The sequence below is a fragment of the Schistocerca cancellata genome, chromosome 1 (assembly GCF_023864275.1).
Source record: "Schistocerca cancellata isolate TAMUIC-IGC-003103 chromosome 1, iqSchCanc2.1, whole genome shotgun sequence".
Classification (NCBI taxonomy): Eukaryota; Metazoa; Arthropoda; class Insecta; order Orthoptera; family Acrididae; genus Schistocerca; species Schistocerca cancellata.
The window spans coordinates 163,592,630-163,617,819 of NC_064626.1; the positions used below are offsets into that span (position 1 = coordinate 163,592,630).

The 25,190-nt window shown below is 40.4% G+C and overlaps 1 protein-coding gene across 3 annotated transcripts in view; it reads left to right on the plus strand.

The window, feature by feature from the left end:
* LOC126167993 (zinc finger protein 91-like) overlaps positions 1-25,190 on the plus strand; it is a 173,979-nt gene that overhangs the window by 123,915 nt on the left and 24,874 nt on the right. The window contains exon 10 of one of the 3 annotated variants that reach the window (XR_007535454.1): positions 18,654-18,845. The exons of the other annotated variants lie outside the window; for them this stretch is intronic. The gene's annotated coding sequence lies outside the window, so the exon portion shown is untranslated. The remainder of the gene's footprint in view (positions 1-18,653; positions 18,846-25,190) is intronic. 3 annotated transcript variants of the gene reach the window in all.

Below are 25,190 nucleotides of genomic sequence, written 5' to 3' on the forward strand. Positions count from 1 at the left end.
GTGAAAGGCAGCAATTACAATGCTGCATTAAGGGGTTACCATCAACTGAAAGGTCTGAGGAGAGGTACAGTGTCATTAAATGGCTTAAAGAAGGTGATAATGAAATTTGAAAACATGGGTGAATGTGGTGTGGTACTAGGAAGAGGAAGGCGTCCTATCGCAGTGGAGTTACTGATGAGGTTGCTGTTGCTGTAACTGACCATGTGGCCTGTACCCCAGATACTGCTGTTGTTTGTGCGGTGACACGAGAATCGTCCACCCCGTGCCCAGCAATACTAAAAGTTTTGCAATCTGTTTTACATTGGTGTCCATTCAAGATCCAGATGGTGCAGCAACTGAAATCTCATAATCTGCAGCAACATTCTGAATTTGCTCTTCAGTTTCTGGCACGGATCTAAGTTGATGAAATGTGACTGGGCAATATTCTGTGGAGTGACGAGGCCCATTTTACACTGCAGCGTGCAGTAGATACACAGAACTGTCAAACGGCTTTGGAAGAGCGCAACTGAGTAGAAACCACTATTTTCATGCAGGATTGGGCGACACCTCAATTTGAATGATTTGCTTAATGCCACCTTCCCCAAGCTTGTTATCTCTAGACGTTTTCCAGATGCATGTCATGCAGGATCCATGTGACTTTTGGCTCTGGGGATATCTAAAAGAACACATTTACCAGTGACACGTCTGATCTTGGCCTGAACTGAAGGCCACTATATGTGAACACGTTGCTCAGATCCCACTGGAAAGCTGCAAGCAACTGTTGATAAAGCCGTTTCACAGATGCAGCACCTCATCGATGTCTTCGGTGCTCATATTGAACAAATTGTGGAAGCAGCGGTTAATGATATCAACATTAAATCATTGTCTTGTTAGGAAGAACTTGTGCAATGTTATTATTGATACCTGTGATTGGTTGCTTCATACTCGAATCCTTTTAATATTTCCGTCTGACCCAACAATTCAGTGTTTTGATTACTTAGATATTTTGCTTTTTGAGAGAAGGGGGTGGGGTCGAAGAATGCCGAGATGACAAACTGAGAAGACAGCCACCATAAATTCCATTTCAATTTTTATAGGGCCACGTGTGAGACTACAAATATCACACTGTTGATCGTGCAATGTTTTAAATTTTAGCCGTGTCATTGACATCGATTCACTGTAGGATTGTGAAACATATATTGCATTTGAATATCATGAAACACCTTGAAGAAAAAGGATGTATCAACACATAAATAACATGGATAAAAAAATATTGTTCTTGTGAAACCACAGGCTTCTATTCACATGAAGTTATGAGTGCCACTGACAGCTGATACCATATTTCTAGATTATTAGAGGGCTTTTGACTCCATTCTTCACAAGCGGCTTCTTATCAAGTTGGGTGCCTTTGTGGTGTCATTTCAGTTGTGTCAGTAGATTCATGGTTTCCTGCCGGAAAGATAACAGTTCATAGCAGTTGGTGGAAAGTCATCTACTGAAACAGAAGTGATATCTGTGGTTCCCCAGTGAGGTGTTATAGGTCCCCCAGCTGTTCTTAATATACATAAATGATTCAGATTAAAACCCTAGCAGCCCTTATAGATTGCCTGTAGATGAGGCTGTAATTTACCATCTGCTAAAATCATCAAAAGATCAAAACAAATTGCAAAATAATTTCGGCGAGGTACCTGCGTTGTGTGAAGAGTGATAGTTAACCCTATATAATAAAAAGTGAGTGTTCCTCCACATGAGCACTTTAAAAAAATCTGTAGTATTTTAGTTACATAATAAATCATAAAATTCAAAGGTTGTAGATAAAACAATTACGGGCAACTTAAGTTGGAACCATCACATAGTAAATGTTGAGGGGTAAGAAAACCAAAGATTGTATGTTATTGGCAGAACACTTAGAAGATGCAACAAATATACTAAAAAGACTGCCTACAATGCAGTTGTCTTTCATTTTCTGGAGTATTGCTATGCGATATGGGATTATTACCAGGTAGGATTGATGGAAAAAGTGCAGATAGTTTTGCATTGTCGTGAAATAGGGAGAGAGAATGTCATGGACGTGATCACTAAGTGTAATGGTTGAGAAATAGTCTGAAAGTAGGTCTGTGACCCCTCTGCTAGTCACTTTGCAGTTTCTCCTTTTGGTGAAATTTCAAATTCGACACAGAGCATAAACATTTTCAACCATTTAATAGCTATCGCCATCCACTGTACATGATGGATGGCCCTGGAGGACAATGAGATATTATAAGAGTTGTTACTTCATCATGAAATGTTGCCATTTAATTCTAAAAATTCCCAGCAATCCTCTTTGTGCTGCCATTCTCTTAAGGTATCTCGAACAAAGTTGAGAATTTGGAACACGTTGAGTTGAATAAAGTGTTCCATGACCATTCTGTGCACATTGCCAGTTTGGATTGTGTCTTCACTTATTCTAGGCTGGACACAAGGTAATTAAATTTCACATGTTCTGTATTGGAATTTGTATTGTTTCTCAATAAATCATTCTTTCCAACACATCATACATGAGTACGCGAAAGAACTTGCCCCCCTTCTTGCAGCGGTGTACCGTAGGTCTCTAGAAGAGCGTAGCGTTCCAAAGGATTGGAAAAGGGCACAGGTCATCCCCGTTTTTAAGAAGGGACGTCGAACAGATGTGCAGAACTATAGACCTATATCTCTAACGTCGATCAGTTGCAGAATTTTGGAACACGTATTGTGTTCGAGTATAATGACTTTTCTGGAGACTAGAAATCTACTCTGTAGGAATCAGCATGGGTTTCGAAAAAGACGGTCATGTGAAACCCAGCTCGCGCTATTCATCCACGAGACTCAGAGGGCCATAGACACGGGTTCACAGGTAGATGCCGTGTTTCTTGACTTCTGCAAGGCGTTCGATACAGTTCCCCACAGTCGTTTAATGAACAAAGTAAGAGCATATGGACTATCAGACCAATTGTGTGACTGGATTGAGGAGTTCCTAGATAACAGGACACAGCATGTCATTCTCAATGGAGAGAAGTCTTCCGAAGTAAGAGTGATTTCAGGTGTGCCGCAGGGGAGTGTCATAGGACCGTTGCTATTCACTATATACATAAATGACCTGGTGGATGACATCGAAAGTTCACTGAGGCTTTTTGCAGATGATGCTGTGGTGTATCGAGAGATTGTAACAATGGAAAATTGTACTGAAATGCAGGAGGATCTGCAGCGAATTGACGCATGGTGCAGGGAATGGCAGTTGAATCTCAATATAGACAAGTGTAATGTGCTGCGAATACACAGAAAGATAGATCCTTTATCATTTAGCTACAAAATAGCAGGTCAGCAACTTGAAGCGGTTAATACCATAAATTATCTGGGAGTCCGCATTAGGAGTGATTTAAAATGGAATGATCATATAATGTTGATCGTCAGTAAAGCAGATGCCAGACTGAGATTCATTGGAAGAATCCTAAGGAAATGCAATCCGAAAACAAAGGAAGTAGGTTACAGTACGCTTGTTCGCCCACTGCTTGAATACTGCTCAGCAGTGTGGGATCCGTACCAGATAGGGTTGATAGAAGATATAGAGAAGATCCAACGGAGAGCAGCGCGCTTCGTTACAGGATCATTTAGTAATCGCGAAAGCATTACGGAGATGATAGATAAACTCCAGTGGAAGACTCTGCAGGAGAGACGCTCAGTAGCTCGGTACGGGCTTTTGTCAAAGTTTCGAGAACATACCTTCACTGAAGAGTCAAGCAGTATATTGCTCCCTCCTACGTATACCTCGCGAAGAGACCATGAGGATAAAATCAGAGAGATTAGAGCCCACACAGAGGCATACTGACAATCCTTCTTTCCACGAACAATATGAGACTGGAATAGAAGGGAGAACCGATAGAGGTACTCAAGGTACCCTCCGCCACACACCGTCAGGTGGCTTGTGGAGTATGGATGTAGATGTAGATGTAGATCTCTTTTAGCTCTTTGATGTACAGTAAATTTACATATCCACAAATAATAAAAAGAAGCCATTTGCACTGATGACAGTTTGCTTCCAGTTATTTCATGCCACTAATAACTGAACCAGTAAATTTTTATTTCATAAATGAATTGGAAACAAAGCATTGTCTTTGTTATGACTACTACCTTCCCTCAGAGGCAAAAGACGACTGGGGTTGAGTGCACCGGTTTAAAAAAAAGGATGACTGTGCCTGCTCTGGCCTTTCACTATCTGTCCCATGCTAATTCACTTAAGGAGATTTAAGTAAACAACCTAGCTTCATTAAATAATGTGTAATGCACAACAAATATTTTTGTGAAATTGATGTTTCTCCGTAACCATAACCTTTGCTTTAGCCCATCTTCGAGCTTCATAGCAAGTTTGTTAGATAACATGCTTGACTGCTGGCTTGCAGGGTGGAGTTGGTGCACAAACTCTCACATGGTGTGAGTTGGCCCTAAAGCTACCAGGCTCTCTTGACTGCGCTGGGTGAAAAGCAAGGCACACGAGGCAGCCAATCTGTAATTATTCTCAGCGACTTTAAGGAAACTATTTTGTAAAAAAATTTGATTCTTGCAAATTTTATAGTTTCATTCGTCAGCTTCAGGATGAACTGCATCACATTTACCTAATTGTCACAGTTTTTTTGAATGATTTTGTGATGTTTTCAGCTGCCATTCTGTTTATTTGCTGTACAAGTAAGCCATTTTCAAGAATTTTATGGGTGATTTTTTAATCGTATATTATGGCATATACATCCTTGCTCCTACAACTGCATGTAGTGGTCACAAAATAAATTAGAAAAAATTCCTATTTAGGAAAAACTATTTCTAATTTATTTTGTGACAGTTACTTTCAGTGATAGGAGGAAGGATGCACATGGCATAATATGCCGTTAAAGAATTTTCCATGAAATACTTGAAAATGGCCTAAAGCCAAAATTATACATTCATACATGAAATAAAGAGAATGGCAGCTGAAGGCATTGTGGAATCATTCAAAAAATTCATCACAACTGCAGACTCTATCGCAAAGATCATGTAACTATCAAAGTAATTGTGATACTCAGAGATTGAGTAGACTATTGCAAGAAATTCTAAAGGTTTGCATTGAAAAATAGAGGTAGCTATGGATTCAAGTTTGGTGCCTGTTAAGCCATTTACTGCTGCATATGAAAAGGGACTAACATTTTGAGTTATTATTCAAACTTGGAAGGATGTTGCTATCCATCTCCAGTCTCAAGGAAATGGATAGTGTGTAAAGCACTTTGTTCTTATCTCTCCCACCACAAAAAAAAGGGGGTGGGGGAATGAAATATTCGTAATATCCCACATATGTAAAACTTCCATATGTACTTTAACATTCAAGTAACTACAACTCTTTTTATTTTAATAAATTAATGTAATTTTTTAATGGCTGTCGATATGAGAATTGCTGTGGCTTAGACGCAACCACAACAGAGGGGTGTCTGTAAAGAGGCCAGACAAATGAGCAGTTTCTGAAGAGTGGCAGCAGCGTTTTCAGTAGTTGCAGGGACAACAGCCTGTATGATTGGCTGATCTTTCCTTGTACGCGAAAGAACTTGCCCCCCTTCTAACAGCCGTGTACCGCAAGTCTCTAGAGGAACGGAAGGTTCCAAATGATTGGAAAAGAGCACAGGTAGTCCCAGTCTTCAAGAAGGGTCGTCGAGCAGATGCGCAAAACTATAGACCTATATCTCTGACGTCGATCTGTTGTAGAATTTTAGAACATATTTTTTGCTCGAATATCATGTCGTTTTTGGAAACTCAGAATCTACTATGTAGGAATCAACATGGATTCCGGAAACAGCGATCGTGTGAGACCCAACTCGCTTTATTTGTTCATGAGACCCAGAAAATATTAGATACAGGCTCCCAGGTAGATGCTATTTTTCTTGACTTCCGGAAGGCGTTCGATACAGTTCCGCACTGTCGCCTGATAAACAAAGTAAGAGCCTACGGAATATCAGATCAGCTGTGTGGCTGGATTGAAGAGTTTTTAGCAAACAGAACGCAGCATGTTGTTATCAACGGAGAGACGTCTACAGATGTTAAAGTAACCTCTGGTGTGCCACAGGGGAGTGTTATGGGACCATTGCTTTTCACAATATATATAAATGATCTAGTAGATAGTGTCGGAAGTTCCATGTGGCTTTTCGCGGATGATGCTGTAGTATACAGAGAAGTTGCAGCATTAGAAAATTGTAGCGAAATGCAGGAAGATCTGCAGCGGATAGGCACTTGGTGCAGAGAGTGGCAACTGACCCTTAACATAGACAAATGTAATGTATTGCGAATACATAGAAAGAAGGATCCTTTATTGTATGATTATATGATAGCGGAACAAACACTGGTAGCAGTTACTTCTGTAAAATATCTGGGAGTATGCGTGCAGAACGATTTGAAGTGGAATGATCATATAAAATTAATTGTTGGTAAGGCGGGTACCAGGTTGAGATTCATTGGGAGAGTCCTTAGAAAATGTAGTCCATCAACAAAGGAGGTGGCTTACAAAACACTCGTTCGACCTATACTTGAGTATTGCTCATCAGTGTGGGATCCGTACCAGATCGGGTTGACGGAGGAGATAGAGAAGATTCAAAGAAGAGCGGCGCGTTTCGTCACAGGGTTATTTGGTAACCGTGATAGCGTTACGGAGATGTTTAACAAACTCAAGTGGCGGACTCTGCAAGAGAGGCGCTCTGCTTCGCGGTGTAGCTTGCTCGCCAGGTTTCGAGAGGGTGCGTTTCTGGATGAGGTATCGAATATATTGCTTCCCCCTACTTATACCTCCCGAGGAGATCACGAATGTAAAATTAGAGAGATTAGAGCGCGCACAGAGGCTTTCAGACAGTCGTTCTTCCCGCGAACCATACGCGACTGGAACAGGAAAGGGAGGTAATAACAGTGGCACGTAAAGTGCCCTCCGCCACACACCGTTGGGTGGCTTGCGGAGTATAAATGTAGATGTAGATGTAGATGTAACACGAACTAAACCGGTCTTGCTGTGATGGTACTGCAAACAGTACTGTTCTAGGCCTAGCCACATTTCCATCTAACACAATTGCGATAAACATTGTGTCTGGTTGGCACAGTGTTTAACTCAACTGCCTAGTAAGCAGGAGATCCTGGGCTGCTTAGTAAGCAAGAGGTCCCGGTCTCGAATCTCGATCCAGCATACATTTCCGCTCGTTACTGCTGAGTCCGCATAAAGTCACAATGGAGCTGACATCAGTAGCTCGTCCCCTCCACTTACCTTACCTTCACTTGCTCTCCCCCCACCTTCAATTTATAGGAAATTATATCACAGCTGTGAATTCTGGGTAGTGTCTGTTCTTTCAGACGATATGAGAGAACAGACCCCACACTTTCATATAGAAGGAAAATAATAGATGTATATGGAAAGGAATGGAAGAGAAAGCTGTCTGGTAGGATTTTGCTCAGAGCCCAATTCAATCATCGCTAACACTTGGTTTAAGAATCATGACAGAGGGTGTATATGTGGGAGAGACCTCGAGACGCCGAAAGGTTTCAAATTGGTTATATAATGGTAAGACAGATTTCGGAACCAGATTTTAAATACATATCTAGGGAAGATGTAGACTCTGACCACAATTTATTGGTTAAAAACTGTAGGTTAAAATTCAAGAAATTGCAAAAAGGTAGAAAATTGAGGCAATGAGACCTGGATAAGTTGAAAGAACCAGAAGTTGTTGGAAGTTTGATAGGGAGCATTAGGCAATGGTTGACTAGAACAGGGGAAAGGAATACAGAAGATGAAGAATGGTTAGCTTTAAGAGATGAAATAGGGAAGGCAGCAGAGGATCTAATAAATAAAAAGACAAGGCCTATTAGACATCCTTGGATAACACATGATGTATTGAATTTAATTGGTGGAAGCCAGAAACATAGAAATGTAGCAAGTGAAGCAGGCAGAAACGATACAAATGTCTAAAAAATGACATTGACAATAAATGCCAAATGGCTAAGCAGGAATGGCCAGAGGACAAGTCTAAGGATTTAGAATCATATTTCTCTAAAGGAGAAATAGATACTGTCTACAGGAAAATTAAAGATACTTTTGAAAAAAAGAGAAACAGCTGTACAAATATCAAGAGCTCAGATGGAAAACCAGCACTAAGTAAAGCAGGGAAATTGAAAGGCCAACGGAGTATATAGCAGTTCTATGCAAGGGAGATGAACTTGAAGGCAATATTTTAGAAATGGAAGAAGACATAGGTGAAGATGTTGATGAGAGATATGATACTGTGAGAAGGATTTGACAGAGCATTGAAAAAGAGCAAGTCGGAATGAGGCCTTAGCAGTGGACGAAATTCCGTCAGAACTACTGTCAGTCTTGGGAGAGACAGCTGTGACAAAACTCTTCCATCTGGTGTTAAAGATGTATGTGACAGGTGAAATACCATCATACTTTAAGAAGAATATAATAATTCCAATTCCAAAGAAAGCAGTTCCTGGCAGGTGTGAAAATTATCGAACTATAAGTTAAGTCATGGTGGTAAAATATTAACAAAAATTCTTTACAGAAGAATGGAAAAAAATGGTAAAAGCTGACCGTGAGCAATAGTAGTTTGGATTCTGGAGAAATGTAGGAACTTGATAGGCAGTACTGATCTGACCGCTTATTTTAGAAGGTAGGCAAAACTACTTTTGTAGACTTGGAGAACAATTTTGACAGTGTTAACTGGAATACCCTCTTTGAAATTCTGAAGGCAACAAAGGTAAAATACAGGAAGGGAAAGGCTATTTACAACTTCTGTAGAAACTAGATAACATTTATAGAGTGTCAAGGGTCATAAAAGGGAAGCAATGGTTGAGAAGGGAGTGAGATAGGGCTATAGTCTATCCTCGATGTTATTCAGTCAGTACATTGAGCAAGCAGTAAAGAAAACCAAAGAAAAATTTGGAGTAGGAATTAAAATTCAAGGAGAAGAAATGAAAACTCTGAGGTTTGCCAATGACATTGTAATTCTGCCATACAGCAAAAGATTTGGAAGAGCAGTTGAACAGAACAGACAGTGTCTTGAAAGGGAGATATAAGATGAACATCAACAAAAGCAAGACATAAATAATGAAATGCAGTCGAATTAAATCAGATGGTGCAGAGGGAATTAGATTAGAAAATGAGATGCTTTGAACTAGTAGATAGGTTTTGCTATTTGGGCACCAAAATTATTGATCATGGGTGAAGTAGAGAGGATATAGAATGTAGACTGGCAATGGCAGGAAAAGAATTTCTGAAGAAGAGAAATTTGTTAACATTTTATATAGATTTAAGGGTTAGGAAGTCTTTTCGGAAATTATTTGTGTGTAATGTAGCAATTTATGGAAGTGAAACATAGATGTTAAAACAGTTTAGGCAGTAAGACAATAGAAGCTTTTGAAATGTAGAGCCGCAGAAGAATACTGAAGATTAGATTGGTAGCTCACGTAACTAATGAGGAGGGAAGGTAAGAAATTTGTGGTACAACTTGACTAAAAGAAAGGATCAGCTGATAGGACATATTATGAGACTTCAAGGGATTTCCAGTTTAGTATTGGAGGGAAGTGTTGGGTGTAAAAGTTGTGGAGGGATACCAAGAGATGAATACAGTAAGCAATTCAGAAGGATGTAGGTTGCATTAGTTATTTGGAGATGAAGAGGCTTGCACAGGATAGAGTAGCTTGGAGAGCTGCATCAAACTAGTCGTTGGACTGAAGATCATAGAAGCAACATTTTGATACTGCAGTTGAAGCGATGTCAAACAAATGTTCTATTCACTCTTTTAAAATGCCCAGGAAAGTGTTAAAGTAACATTTTAAGAAGTCTAAATTTCAAAAGAACCCCCGGAAGGTCACAGTACTAGAACATCATTTTTTAAAAATCAAGCACTGGATTGTAATAAGCATTAAACATGATCGATTTTTCCGCCAGGGCCTTGAAAAGTTGTTTCCTATCACACTGTCACTCTTTGATGATGTAAGTTCACCTTCATCATGGCTTAAAACTTTATCATTATTAAAAGATGAGTACTCCGCCTCCGTAATCGGTTCCTTAACATCAGAATTTTTAAAATACGCTTTCCCGCACATTCTCACTTACTGAATCTTGTGATATCACCAAATCTGCTGGTGATATATTATTATTAGTGTTAACATTATCTCATTTAAAGAACTTTTTGCATGTTTCATTGCATAGGTTTTCAGTGTTCACTCCTCAGGTTTGGTAGATAGACAATCATTTACAATTTCTACTACTGCTCATTGCAGAGATACCAAGCTTATAATCACAACCATCACTGTTATTTAACATTACCAAAGAGAATTCAGTATTTCCAACATTTAATTTATATTCATAAACTTCAGTGCATTATTATTTGTTGTCTAATGAAAAATTGCCACAAGATTACCTGGTACAGTCAAGACTTAAAGAGAAAGTCGATAGTTGACTACTTCCTGTACGATAGTGAGATAAACAGGAACATCATTGACATTAAGGTAATACCATCAGAGGCCTGGGATAGTGACCACCGTTTGCTGGTAATGAACCTGAGAGGGTCTAAGGTCAGAAAACCAGGAGAGACGTATAAGGGTATGGAAGTTGGAGGAGGAAGAAAGCAAGCTACAGTACCTACAAGTAGTAAAGGAAAACATCCCAAAGGATGAACCAAAAACGGTAGAAGAGGAATGGGGTAGATTCAAGAGAACATTAGTAAGTGCAGCGGAAACAATATTTGGGAGGACGTATACATCTACGTGATTACTCTGCTATTCACAATTAAGTGCTTGGCAGAGGGTTCAGTGAACCACCTTCAAGCTGTCTCTCTACCATTCCATTGTCGAATGGCGCACAGGAAAAACGACCACTTAAATTTTTCTGTGCAAACCCTGATTTCTCTTATTTTATCATGATAATCATTTATCCCTATGTAGGTGGGTGGAAACAGAATGTTTTTGTAATCGGAGGAGAAAACTGGTGACTGAAATTTCATGAGAATATCCCATTGCAACAAAAAACGCCATTGTTTCAATGATTGCCACTCCTATTCATGCATCATGTCTGTGACACTATCTCCGCTATTTCATGATAATACAAAATGAGCTGCCTTTCTTTGAACTTTTCCAATATCATCCATCAGTCCCACCTGATACAGATCCCACACCGCACAGCAGTATTCCAGAATAGGGCAGAGAAGTGTAGTGCAAGCAGTCTCTTTGGTAGATCTGTTGCACCTTCTAAGTGTTCTGCCAATGAATGTCTTTGGTTTGCTCTACCCGCAACATTATCTATGTGATTGTTCCAATTAGGTTATTTGTAATTGTAATCTCTAAGTATTTAGTTCAATTTACAGCCTTCAGATTTGTGTGACTTATCGCAGAATCACAAGACGAGCAACAAATAGAGATGGAAAGAAACACCCTGGTGGAATGATAAAACAAAGGATATAGTACAGAAGAAGAATAGAGCCTTTAGGGTGTGGTTCCAGAAGAGGACAGTAGACACAAGAGAAGAGTATCAGGCTAGAAAGAAAGAAGCAAAAAGAGTGGTGGTGGAGGAAAGAAGAAAGTGGATGGAACAGTGGACAAGAATGATGGAGGAGGATAGTGAAGGTTCAAAAAAGGTGTGATATGGGATGATTAAAAGTAAGAGGAAGAACGGTATGACAGATTATGCTTGAATGGTGAACAAAAGTGGATAAGATGTAGAGAATAAGGAGGAACTCAAGAATATGTGGAAGGAGTATTTTGAAGAACTCCTGAACCCGAATGGAGACTTGGATGAGGAGGAACAAACCAAGGAGAAAAAAGAGGAGGAACAGCAAATAGGAAGAGACGTTAGATCTATGGAAGTGGAAGAGGCATTGGGCAAGATGAAGAGAGGGAAGTCAACAGGTCTAGATGAGCTAAGTGTAGAGATGGTGAGAGCAGCAGGAGAGGGGGGGGGGAATACAATGGCTATATCAAGTAATGAAAAATTGTGTGGAGACAGAAGATGATCCCAGAAGACTGGAAGAAGTGAATAATTGTCCTGATCTTTAAGAAGGGAAATGGAAAAGAGTGCAAGAACTATTGGGGGGATAACATTGATGACTCATTGCCCAAAGATTTTTGAGAAAATTTTGGAAGCAAGAATTCAGGCAAAATTAGAAGGAAGAATGAGAGAAGAGCAACATGGCTTCAGAACAGGAAGATCCATGGTGGTACTAACTGCAGACAACTGCAGGAACAGCACTATGAATATGGAGTAGATCTACTAATGAGCTTCGTGGACATTGAAAAAGCGTACAATAGTGTACAAAGAAGCAAAGTGTGGAATGCCCCAGAATACAGAGGAGTAGCAAAACAGATTATTTGGGGGATGCGGGAAATGTACCATGGAAGTGTGAGCTGTGTGAAAGTGGGAGGAGAGAGATCAGTTTGGATTGAACAGAAGAATGGCTTGAGGCAGGGAAGTGCACTTTCATTATTATTCTTCATTGTAGTGATGGATGATATAATTAGTACAGTAGCACAAGTAATTGGTGAAAGGAAGATGTAAGCTATGGTGTTTGTAAATGGTCTGATGATTTGGGGGAATGAGGAGGAGGAAGTACAAGAGCAGTTGGACATAAGGGAACAAACAGTATAAGAATATGGGATGAAATTTAGTGCAAGTAAGAATGAGATGATTATCACAACCAGAAAGGAGAAAGGAACAACTGGAATACACAATTGGTGAGGAACATTTGAGGAGAGTGGAGAGTTTAAAGTACCTAGGAAGCCTGATACAGGAAGATGGAAAAAATGGCAGAGAAATAAACGGGCGGGGGAGAAAAGCAGAAGCATTTCGGAAGAGTGTCAGAAGCCTGATATGGGGCAAGGATGTACCCCAAATCAGTAAAAAGTCTATATACCGGACATACTATGTCCCGATCCTGACATATGCATCAGAAACCTGGGTAATTAAAGGAAGAGGAAAAAAGCAAAGTACAAGCTAGTGAGATGAAATTCTTGAGAAACAGTATTGGAGTGTCAAAGATAGGTTAAGAAATGAGAGGATCAGAGAGTTAATGAAGGTGGAACCATTACAGGAGGAGATAGAGAAATTAAGGCTGAGATGGCATGGACACATTAAGAGAATGGAGGAGAAGATGATACCCAGGAGGAGACACGAGATGAAACTGGTAGGAAAGAGACCAAGAGGTAGACTGAGAGACGGATGGCTGAAAGAAGTAGAGGAATGCACCTACAGGAAAGGAGAAATTTTTGCAGTTATTTACTTACTCTCAAAATAACACAGAGACTGTGACCATTAACTATGCAACAGTCAGTTAATCATGAAGCTATAAAATTTGCGAAAATAATTCTTTTTTCTTTTTTTTACAGAGTAGTTTAATGAAAATCACTTGAGAAAGATTGCAGATAGGTTGACGAGTGCAAAGAAGTTCCGTTTGGTCTTGATGGTTAACTGGTGTTGTCAGGATGTTCCCGCCCTATAGACTGTGACATCAGATGCCATATAGGTCTCCTGATGGTCCAGCTCAGTTAGCATGTAGGGAATCTTACAAGGGAAATAGAACTGGAGCTATCATAGAAAATATGCACAGCCCCCCCCCCCCCCCTCCCCTGCATGGAAGCAAGGTGTCAGGTGACAGAGACTGGTGGAGAACCATCACGCAATCCAACGTGAGAGTGCTTTACCCCTCCCGTACTCCTATTACCTCCTGTATCCTTCTGATCCCAAGTTTCACACAGCTTACATTATTATACACTACTGCGATTGTGCGTTGTTCTGACCCTTTGTTCACAAACGGATCTATTCTTTTTTTTTTTTTTTAAATACCCTGTCTTTCTTTTAAAATGACAATGAAGACCAAAGAAGGCGTGCATGTACTGAAAATTTGAAGCATGTCATGATGCCATGTTCTTCTGTGTCTCATTCACACCAACAGCAACAGTTAGCTGCAAATCTGACTATTATTCATGTTCTTGAATGGATATCAGAGAATACACATATGGCAGATTGTAGTGCTGTATCCTTAACGAAGCAGATTTCAAGCCCAGTGTAAGTGAGTAACTGCTTTTGTTAACTATATTTGTCACCTTCTGAATTTCTGCAGTTTCTTGGATAACTAGACTGCAGATGTTGAACACGTAGAAAACTGGAATTTTGATATCAAATTCTGTAATGTGGCCAATATTAAACAAGTGCTCTATTACAAAAAAATGTATCTACAGAACATGAGTTGTTGTGTGTGTTTAGTAGCACAGATCAAAACCTTACATATCGTTTAATTAATACACTAAGTCTTACATTACATGGATCTTATGTGTTTAAACCCCCCCTCAGTGTGGGAGCAAACCTCTGAGATGCTCCTTCAGAGTGCACAGAACTGCCTCCATCCTGAATTCGTAATCAACTGGGACCTGGAGTAGAGGGAGAAAGGTGCAGACATTTTGCTTCATTTATGCTTATGCATTCATTAGTAGCACCACAGCATGCATTCGGTTATACACTCCTGGAAATGGAAAAAAGAACACATTGACACCGGTGTGTCAGACCCACCATACTTGCTCCGGACACTGCGAGAGGGCTGTACAAGCAATGATCACACGCACGGCACAGCGGACACACCAGGAACCGCGGTGTTGGCCGTCGAATGGCGCTAGCTGCGCAGCATTTGTGCACCGCCGCCGTCAGTGTCAGCCAGTTTGCCGTGGCATACGGAGCTCCATCGCAGTCTTTAACACTGGTAGCATGCCGCGACAGCGTGGACGTGAACCGTATGTGCAGTTGACGGACTTTGAGCGAGGGCGTATAGTGGGCATGCGGGAGGCCGGGTGGACGTACCGCCGAATTGCTCAACACGTGGGGCGTGAGGTCTCCACAGTACATCGATGTTGTCGCCAGTGGTCAGCGGAAGGTGCACGTGCCCGTCGACCTGGGACCGTACCGCAGCGACGCACGGATGCACGCCAAGACCGTAGGATCCTACGCAGTGCCGTAGGGGACCGCACCGCCACTTCCCAGCAAATTAGGGACACTGTTGCTCCTGGGGTATCGGCGAGGACCATTCGCAACCGTCTCCATGAAGCTGGGCTACGGTCCCGCACACCGTTAGGCCGTCTTTCGCTCACGCCCCAACATCGTGCAGCCCGCCTCCAGTGGTGTCGCGACAGGCGTGAATGGAGGGACGAATGGAGACGTGTCGTCTTCAGCGATGAGAGTCGCTTCTGCCTTGGTGCCAATGATGGTCGTATGCGTGTTTGAGGCTGTGCAGGTGAGCGCCACAATCAGGACTGCATACGACCGAGGCACACAGGGCCAACACCCGGCATCATGGTGTGGGGAGCGATCTCCTACACTGGCCGTACACCACTGGTGATCGTCGAGGGGACACTGAATAGTGCGCGGTACATCCAAACCGTCATCGAACCCATCGTTCTACCATTCCTAGACCGGCAAGGGAACTTGCTGTTCCAACAGGACAATGCACGTCCGCATGTATCCCGTGCCAGCCAACGTGCTCTAGAAGGTGTAAGTCAACTACCCTGGCCAGCAAGATCTCCGGATCTGTCCCCCATTGAGCATGTTTGGGACTGGATGAAGCGTCATCTCACGCGGTCTGCACGTCCAGCACGAACGCTGGTCCAACTGAGGCGCCAGGTGGAAATGGCATGGCAAGCCGTTCCACAGGACTACATCCAGCATCTCTACGATCGTCTCCATGGGAGAATAGCAGCCTGCATTGCTGCGAAAGGTGGATATACACTGTACTAGTGCCGACATTGTGCATGCTCTGTTGCCTGTGTCTATGTGCCTGTGGTTCTGTCAGTGTGATCATGTGATGTATCTGACCCCAGGAATGTGTCAATAAAGTTTCCCATTCCTGGGACAATGAATTCACGGTGTTCTTATTTCAATTTCCAGGAGTGTATGTTTATACTATGATCTCGTGAAAATTACACATCATCACATGCAACCTCTGAAGAAATTTCATTCCGAGTTCTCATTAGTTTGAAATATTTCAAGAACATTTCCAGTAATATTTGTAAATTCTGCATATATAGTATATAAAATTTACACTATGGTGCATCAAGTTCACTTATATTGGCAGATTATACATACCTAACTATGAATGTCATCAACCTGTGCAAACAGCAAATGCATGTATTAAATACGGGCGATCAATCATGTCATCACTGACCACGACAGTTAAATTTTTAGTATACAAAGTACAGTTACAAAACTATGGTAAGTTCGAATAGCTGCTTTCATATGGCTACCAATGCCTGATAAGGTAACAGAAGAGTTACTGTATATTAAAAAATATAGTTTCTTGCTGTTCTACAAGTATGATAAAAGCTCGAAAACAAGTAAGAAACAAGCCATCACAGTGCATGTTGTGTATTCATATTGTGAGCAGCTGTGAGTTGATCCTAAACCCACAAATATTGACAGATCTATCTGTTGGCCAGCAATGGAGAAAGAGCATTGCATTTGCTTTCTTTGTACCATTGAAGCATCTACTACTCAAACACTTTCCGATGTATTCAGTCATTTATTTTTCCATTCTTTAAATGTATTTTCGTGTACCTTGAGGTATCATGCATGCATGTTACTTTCTTCTTCTTCTTCTTCTTCTTCTTCTTCTTCTTCTTTATATCATCTTCCTTCTCTTACTGCTAGGGAATGTTGTTTTCCTTTATGCTTCCTGCTAGACTACTTCAAAAGTGTTTGGCACCCACATTATGCAGTATCCTGTCCTTGTTACTACATATCTATACAGATTTAACTAGGGTTTCTGTATCCCTTTGCTGTTTCGCTTTTCTTACTACTTTCTTAGATCTCTTAGCCTATGCAAAACCTTTATTTTCTTATTAGACTGATTTTCATTCAATTATTTGTCAAAAAAGATCCATTTGAGTCTTCATTATTTTGAAATTTATGTGGAGGGAAATGTATGTATGAGGTGTCACAGTTGTTTTAAATCTATCCATTGGGTACATGTAATTCGATATAGGGCTTCACACAGGTTCCATTGATTATGACACTTCTTACCACTTAGGAACATTGGGAAATTGCTCTTGTTAATTGTTTTTGGAAGTCCAATGTGAAGGAAGAATTATTTATTTCACAGTATGTTTTTAAGAGTTGAATACATTGGGATGCATTTGTTTTTATGTTATATGAAACTATAGAATCCAAAATAGCTTTGTCTGTTCTAGAAATTCGAACTCTGTTGTCAAATATTAATGTATGGAACAGTGTTTCATTGACGCAATACATGAATTCAACCAAATAAAATAAAAGTGGGATACATGAAGATTATATTATACAACACACTACTGTTACAGTTATTTTATTATTGGTTATCAATTTTGGTTGACTTAAGATTATCAGTGGTCATAAAAACCTAATCAAATGCATATCCAACAGTTGCAGTGCAGTGCATGCAAACCTCCATCCTAAGACAGAGGTCATGTTGGGTCAACACGTTATGTTTTAGTAGAAGTTTACAGAATGTGTAAACATTGCAATTGTGGACTACACATTTGAATAGGTTTCATGACCTGTGGATGGTCTGAAATTGATAGCTGAAAATAAAAATAGCTATTTGTGTTTGATATAACGCAATTCTTAGCATTGCTAAAAGCTGTTCAGCAGCGCTGACACACAATATTACTGGAATAAATCTGTCCCAATTTAAACTGCTAAACAATTAATGAGAGCTATTCCCCCACCCCCATTGATAGGACATTTGTAAATTTTTTGACCTCAGGTATACTATATCAAGTTACACCCCCTGAGACAATTTCTAATATAGCGCGTGTGTGCGTGCGTGTGTGTGTGTGTGTGTGTGTGTGTGTGTGTGTGTGTGTGTGTGTGAAATTCAAGTTATCCATCACTGTTGCTGTGTGATTACAAGGAAGTTTCACCCAGTGCTATCACAGCTTTCCAGTTGGTCTATTACTTATTTTGTATTAACTGAACACCACTTGCCAGTCTGGTATGAGGATTTGACTTTAGTGGCATTTTTAATTTTTGAAAAGACAATTTTGACTTGAATTGACAAGTGAACTTCCATTTTAATTCATTGTGGTTTGTGTATAGTGTATAATTCAGCCACTGATGGCATTTATGTCATCAGAAGGGTCCTGGTATCTTATAACTCTACTTTGCTGCAGAATATGATTTTCTCCTCACATACTTGCTGTTGCAAATGAAACCGTAAGTGATTTGCTTTCTTCTGATACAGACATGGTCAAAATGTTTGTTGTTGAGAGGATACTTCTTCAGTCATTGCAATAACTTAAAATTTTTTATATGATAACCGCAGTACGTCGGAAATTAGAAACAGTATGAAACAATGTAATTATTACTTCTGTAGGATGTCAGGTTCATATTCATCTCTGCTGTTATTTGTAGCAGTGGTGCTTGGGAGTTGAAAACAGTTACTAGTTCCATGATATTTTGATTGTTTTGGCATCCAGAATGGCCTTATATACTGTAGCACTCTTGTATTTAGTGTATTAGATCATCATTTGCATTTCGTTATTTCTGAATTTTCTTTAACTTTCTCTTCTTTTTCAAGTATATTTCAGAAAGAGAATGGTGTTACAGAAGAATTTCTGAAATGTTTCTGGTGATACTTTTTTGTTGTTTCTACTAGGAAAATGACTGTCCAAGAATCAGAAATAAATTTAACAGATTTCATGGCAGAAGATGTGGCTACAGACAGTGTCAATGACACGGCGAATTTGCAACTCTTAAACTTGACACATTTCATGATGCCACTATCCATGGAATGAATGTCTTGTGGTCTTTAATGGAAACTGTGCATGCAGTCCATACAGCTGCTGAGGTATGCACATAACTGTTCATTTTTTGCCACCTCTTTATGATAAGATCAGCTTTCTCTTCTTTAGAGGGTACAATTTTCATTATTATCAAAAAAGAAAAAAATTCAAAGATTGCGTAGCAAATTTTAAGTTGGAAATTGATTACATTGTGGCAGGTTCACACTTTTTCAGAGAAACTTATATTATTTTGAGGTACAATGTAACTATGAGCTCTGAATGAAGTCAGTCCACACAGTTTTCTTTTGCAGTTAAAAGCTGTCATGACCAGGCACAACTATGATGTAGGAACTGTTTTGTTATGAGTGTCAATAGATACTTGAGCAATCCAGTAGACAGGACAGTGGTTCTCACATAAAAATAGTAAATTCTGATCTGGCAAAATTCTGATGTGTTATTCTGTACTCAAGTATTCTAGTATTATTTTTCTGTTGAAACAGTTCATGTGTCAATCTCTATTTGCCACAGTGTGTGCAGTAGGTTTTAGATATTCTATATAAACCTTTGGGATTCTGGTATGCCTTAGTTGTGAAGATTGTTGGTATCTGCAGTAGTCTGTAATACAGTAGATGGTAGCCTAAAGGAATTGGAGTTTCGCTTGTGCCATTACAAATATTTGTGTTGAAACTGATATGTTATTGAATTTTACAAACAGAAATCATAAAACCTGTAGCTATACGTGGCTGTAGGTTTTATAGTTCCTGTTTGTAATAGCTGTCTCCTTAAAATGCTCTCGGACTGCTCTGCATGTAGTGTCTACCTCCACTCTGTGTATTTTAATTGTGGTTGCAAATACTTTGGTGCATAGTGTAGTGCATGTTTTTCTTATGTATATTTTTTAATTTCCCAAGTGTCCCTTGTGAAAACTCCTCAGTGGTATGAATGTAATTATATTTCTGTTGTGTTTGAGACAGTATGCTGTAGGCGGCTGTTTTGTGAGTTGTGTGATGGTAGTGTTCTGTTGGCTCCAATTTTTTCATTACCTCTTGACCAGGCAATATGTTTATAAAACCTTTGACAACATGCATAATTTCTCTGATTGTTTTGTTTTCCCTTAAACTGCAAGCAATCAGAGCAGAGAGATTTTTTGGTAGCAGTCTTGTCACTCTTAATGTTTGTTTCATTTCTCTTTTGTATGAATTATGATTAGCTTTCCAGTTTTCACTTTCTGATCTGTTGTTTTCCTTCCTTGATATTTACAATACTTTCTTACAAATAATTCTTTATATGCACATTTCTGAAATTTGTGAGCCTGTCAGTTGGTTATCTGGCATTTTCTGTTTGTGCTGTATTGTGTTTTTGCCTGCCTATCTGTTTTGTTCATTCTTTGAAAATAAAAGACACGTACACATTAAGCAATTATACAAATCCTGGCGCACTGTCTGTGATTAATCTGAAATCTTGAAGTATCAATGTTTGTGTACTGTAATTATTACTATTAGAAGAAACACATCAGGAACATTGATAATTTTTTAAGTTTCTTGTGATGCAAAACTTTTGTATTGTGTATAGAAAAATTTTAATTTTCATTGATCACTGAAGTAATATACCTGGTTCTTAATTTTTTGTGTGAATGTAGCATGTAATAATCCAGTAGTTTATGCTTTGTGCAGCAAAGGAGTGACACCTACTTTTTACAAGATCCTGCCCTAGCAGTGCTCTGTGATCAACCTTTGGGCTGACTACTGTATACATTTAACTGACAATGAAACAAGATATTAGCGATAGCGGTAATACTAGTGAGAGATATTGCTTGAATGCCATCTGGTGTGAGGCAGCACATTTTGAATGTTGTTCCATTTTACTGCTGCTGAGGTTCTGTTCCATTCTTTGTGTGGTGAGCTTTTTTCCTCAAGAAGGGGTGGAATGTTGTGTCCATGGCACATGAGAAATTCTTCATTTTCTCAGCACCATGTGTGAAAAAATTATGGACACCTGTATTTGTGACAACAGTACTTAGAGCTTGAGGGTTGCCTGTGATGTACCCAAAATTTTGACTTCTCACAATTTGCCATTAATGAGCCAGCTAACAACAACAAAAATGTGGACATAGTTCTTAACCAGAATAAAGAGATGAGTAAGAAAGGAAAAGTGGAAGAAGAATGAAGTGCAGTCAGTGTAGTCCAGGAGTTTGTTATTGCTCAAAGCATTGTTTCATGTGTGTGGGGAGCATTCCAGACCACAGGCACTGCTGCACGTAGGAGTGGAGGTGGTCGACCATGGGCAACTGCTGCAGCATGTGACTGGTATGTTCAGGACTAAACCAACGAGTAATGTGGTCTTGCACTCTTCTTGGGTGAGAGCAGATTCAGTCTGAATAGTGATTCTGGATGCACCCTCAAACAGTGAGAGGTTAGAATACGTAATATACCAAGGAGCATTGTCGAAGATGATGTTTAGGTGGACCAAGTGTTATAGTGTGGAGAGGCATGATGTTGGATTGGTGTACTGACCTTTTAATTGTTGAATATGGTACTGTAGTAATTGGAATCAGACATGACCAGTAGACACAGGCCAAGAGTGTCGATGGTGAGCTGCTGAAAACAATGGAAAGAAACAAGACATTAAAGACAACACAGCAGAATACCAATTTTGGAGATTGAACCAAATGGAGAGCCTAGACATAGTAAAACCATGAATCAAACGACGAGTACAATGAAAACTATGAGAGCACAGTCAGAAGATGACAGAGGCTCAAGCCCATGTTCTGCTAGCTTTATCGAGCGGCCACAAGTTCCAATAGGCCAGTACGGGGCAGCATGGCCTGCACATAGCACTGAGTTGGCACTCACAAATTTTAAGAGCTCTGCTTGTCTAGATCATGCATTCTGACAGGCTTTCAAGCTCATCAGTCCAGGAAACATGATATCTCCCCACCAAACTGGGCACATAAGTCCTGAAGCACTCTGTATGACATTTTAGAAGGTGAACTGGTGGCATGGTTGGAGTCCCAGCAGAGGAGCTCAACAGCTATGTCTAGGGTTGTGGGATGTTGGGCAAGTCCTTGTGAGTCAGCCACACACTGGTTGGGTTGCCTACACAAACAAAAGAATTTGTAACTCGCAGTTGCCACATTAATTTGTTCATCATAGTAGTTGTCTAACACACCAGGTACACTGAGGTGACAAAAATCGTGGGATACCTTGTAATATCATTTTGGACCTCCATTTTCCTGGTGTAATGCAGCAACTCGACATGGTATGGACCCATCAAGTGTTGGAAGTCCCCTGCAGATATATTGAGCTAGATTGCCTCTACCGTTTCCATAATTGTGAAAGTTTTGACAGTGCAGGATTTTATGCATGAACTGGCCACTTGATTATGGCCCATAAATGATCATGGGATTCATGTCGGGTGATCTGAGTGGCCAAATCATTCGCTCAAATTGTCCAGAATGTTTTTCAAACCAAGTACGAACAATTGTGGTTCATTATCATCCATAAAAATTCTTGTTGTTTGGGGACATGAAGTCCATGAATGGCTGCAAATGTACTCAGAGTAGCTGAACGTAACCAGAGGAACAGACCATTTCATTTAAACACAGCCCATACCATTACGGAGTCACCATCAGCTTTGAACTGTCTTGTTGACAACTTGGGTCCTTGGCTTCATGGAGTCTTCACCACACTTGAACCCTGCCATCAGTTCTTAACATCTGAAATTGGGACTCATATCAGCAGGCCACAGTTTTCCAATCATTTAGGTTCCAACTGATATGATCACGGGCCCAAGAGAGGCACAGCAGGTGATATTGTGCTGCTAGCAAAGCCACTCACTTTGGTCATCTGCTTCCATAGCCCATTAATGTCACTCCATTGTATATCCCACATTGATTTGTGCAGTTATTTCATTCAGTGTTGCTTGTCTGTTACCACTGACAACACTATGCAAACCCACTGCTCTTGGTTGTTAAGTGGAGGGTGTCAGCCACTGCGATGTTCACAGAGAGAGGTAATATCTGAAATTTGGTATTCTCAGCATACATTTGACACTGCAGATCTGGAGATATTGAATTCCATAATGATTTCCAAAATGGAATGAACCTTGCACCTAGCTCCAAGTACCATTCCACATTCAAAGTCTGTTAATTGCCGTCTTGTGGCCATAGTCACATTTCAAACCTTCTCTTATGAATCACATGAGTATAAATGACAGCTCCACCAATGCACTGCTCTTTTATACCTTGTGTATGTGATACTGCTGCCATGTCTATATGTGCGGGGTTCGATCCCCGCCACTGCCTAAATTTTGATAAATAATCAGCATTGGCGGCCGAAGACTTCCGGCATAAGAAGTCAGCCTCATTCTGCCAATGGCCTTGCCAAAGAAGGCGGAGGAGCGGATAGAGGTTCAGGGCACTCTCTTGTCCTAGGGGTGGGAAATTGCCCCTAAAGGCGGAAGAATCAGCAATGATCAACGACATGAGGATGCAGAAGGCAATGGAAACCACTGCATTAAAGACACGTAACATGTATCCACAGGACATGTGGCCTGTAATTGAAGAAGTGTCATGATGATCTCTCCATTGGCAAAAGATTCCGGAGTAGTCCCCCATTCAGATCTCCGGGAGGGGACTGCCAAGGGGGAGGTTACCATGAGAAAAAGACTGAATAATCAACGAAAGGATTACGTTCTATGCATCGGGGCGTGGAATGTCAGAAGCTTGAACGTGGTAGGGAAACTAGAAAATCTGAAAAGGGAAATGCAAAGGCTCAATCTAGATATAGTAGGGGTCAGTGAAGTGAAGTGGAAGGAAGACAAGGATTTCTGGTCAGATGAGTATCGGGTAATATCAACAGCAGCAGAAAATGGTATAACAGGTGTAGGATTCGTTATGAATAGGAAGGTAGGGCAGAGGGTGTGTTACTGTGAACAGTTCAGTGACCGGGTTGTTCTAATCAGAATCGACAGCAGATCAACACCGACAACGATAGTTCAGGTATACATGCCGACGTCGCAAGCTGAAGGTGAACAGATAGAGAAGGTGTATGAGGATATTGAAAGGGTAATACAGTATGTAAAGGGGGACGAAAATCTAATAGTCATGGGCGACTGGAATGCAGTTGTAGGGGAAGGAGTAGAAGCAAAGGTTACAGGAGAATATGGGCTTGGGACAAGGAATGAAAGAGGAGAAAGACTAATTTAGTTCTGTAACAAGTTTCAGCTAGTAATAGTGAATACCCTGTTCAAGAATCACAAGAGGAGGAGGTATACTTGGAAAAGGCCGGGAGATACGGGAAGATTTCAATTAGATTACATCATGGTCATACAGAGATTCCGAAATCAGATACTGGATTGTAAGGCGTACCCAGGAGCAGATATACACTCAGATCACAATATAGTAGTGATGAAGAGTAGGCTGAAGTTCCTGACATTAGTCAGGAAGAATCAATACGCAAAGAAGTGGGATACGGAAGTACTAAGGAATGACGAGATACATTTGAAGTTCTCTAACGCTATAGATACAGCAATAAGGAATAGCGCAGTAGGCAGTACAGTTGAAGAGGAATGGACATCTCTAAAAAGGGCCATCACAGAAGTTGGGAAGGAAAACATAGGTACAAAGAAGGTAGCTGCGAAGAAACCATGGGTAACAGAAGAAATACTTCAGTTGATTGATGAAAGGAGGAAGTACAAACATGTTCCGGGAAAATCAGGAATACAGAAATACAAGTCACGGAGGAATGAAATAAATAGGAAGTGCAGGGAAGCTAAGACGAAATGGCTGCAGGAAAAATGTGAAGACATCGAAAAAGATATGATTGTCGGAAGGACAGACTCGGCATGCAGGAAAGTCAAAACAACCTTTGGTGACATTAAAAGCTACGGTGGTAACATTAAAAGTGCAGCGGGAATTCCACTGTTAAATGCAGAGGAGAGAGCTGATAGGTGGAAAGAATATATTGAAAGCCTCTATGAGGGTGAAGATTTGTCTGATGTGATAGAAGAAGAAACAGGAGTCGATTTAGAAGAGATAGGGGATCCAGTATTAGAATCGGAATTTAAAAGAGCTTTGGAGGACTTACGCTCAAGTAAGGCAGAAGGGATAGATAACATTCCATCAGAATTTCTAAAATCATTGGGGGAAGTGGCAACAAAACGACTATTCACGTTGGTGTGTAGAATATATGAGTCTGGCGATATACCATCTGACTTTCGGAAAAGCATCATCCACACAATACTGAAGACGGCAAGAGCTGACAAGTGCGAAAATTATCGCACAATCAGCTTAACAGCTCATGCATCGAAGCTGCTTACAAGAATAATATACAGAAGAATGGAAAAGAAAATTGAGAATGCGCTAGGTGACGATCAGTTTGGCTTTAGGAAAAGTAAAGGGATGAGAGAGG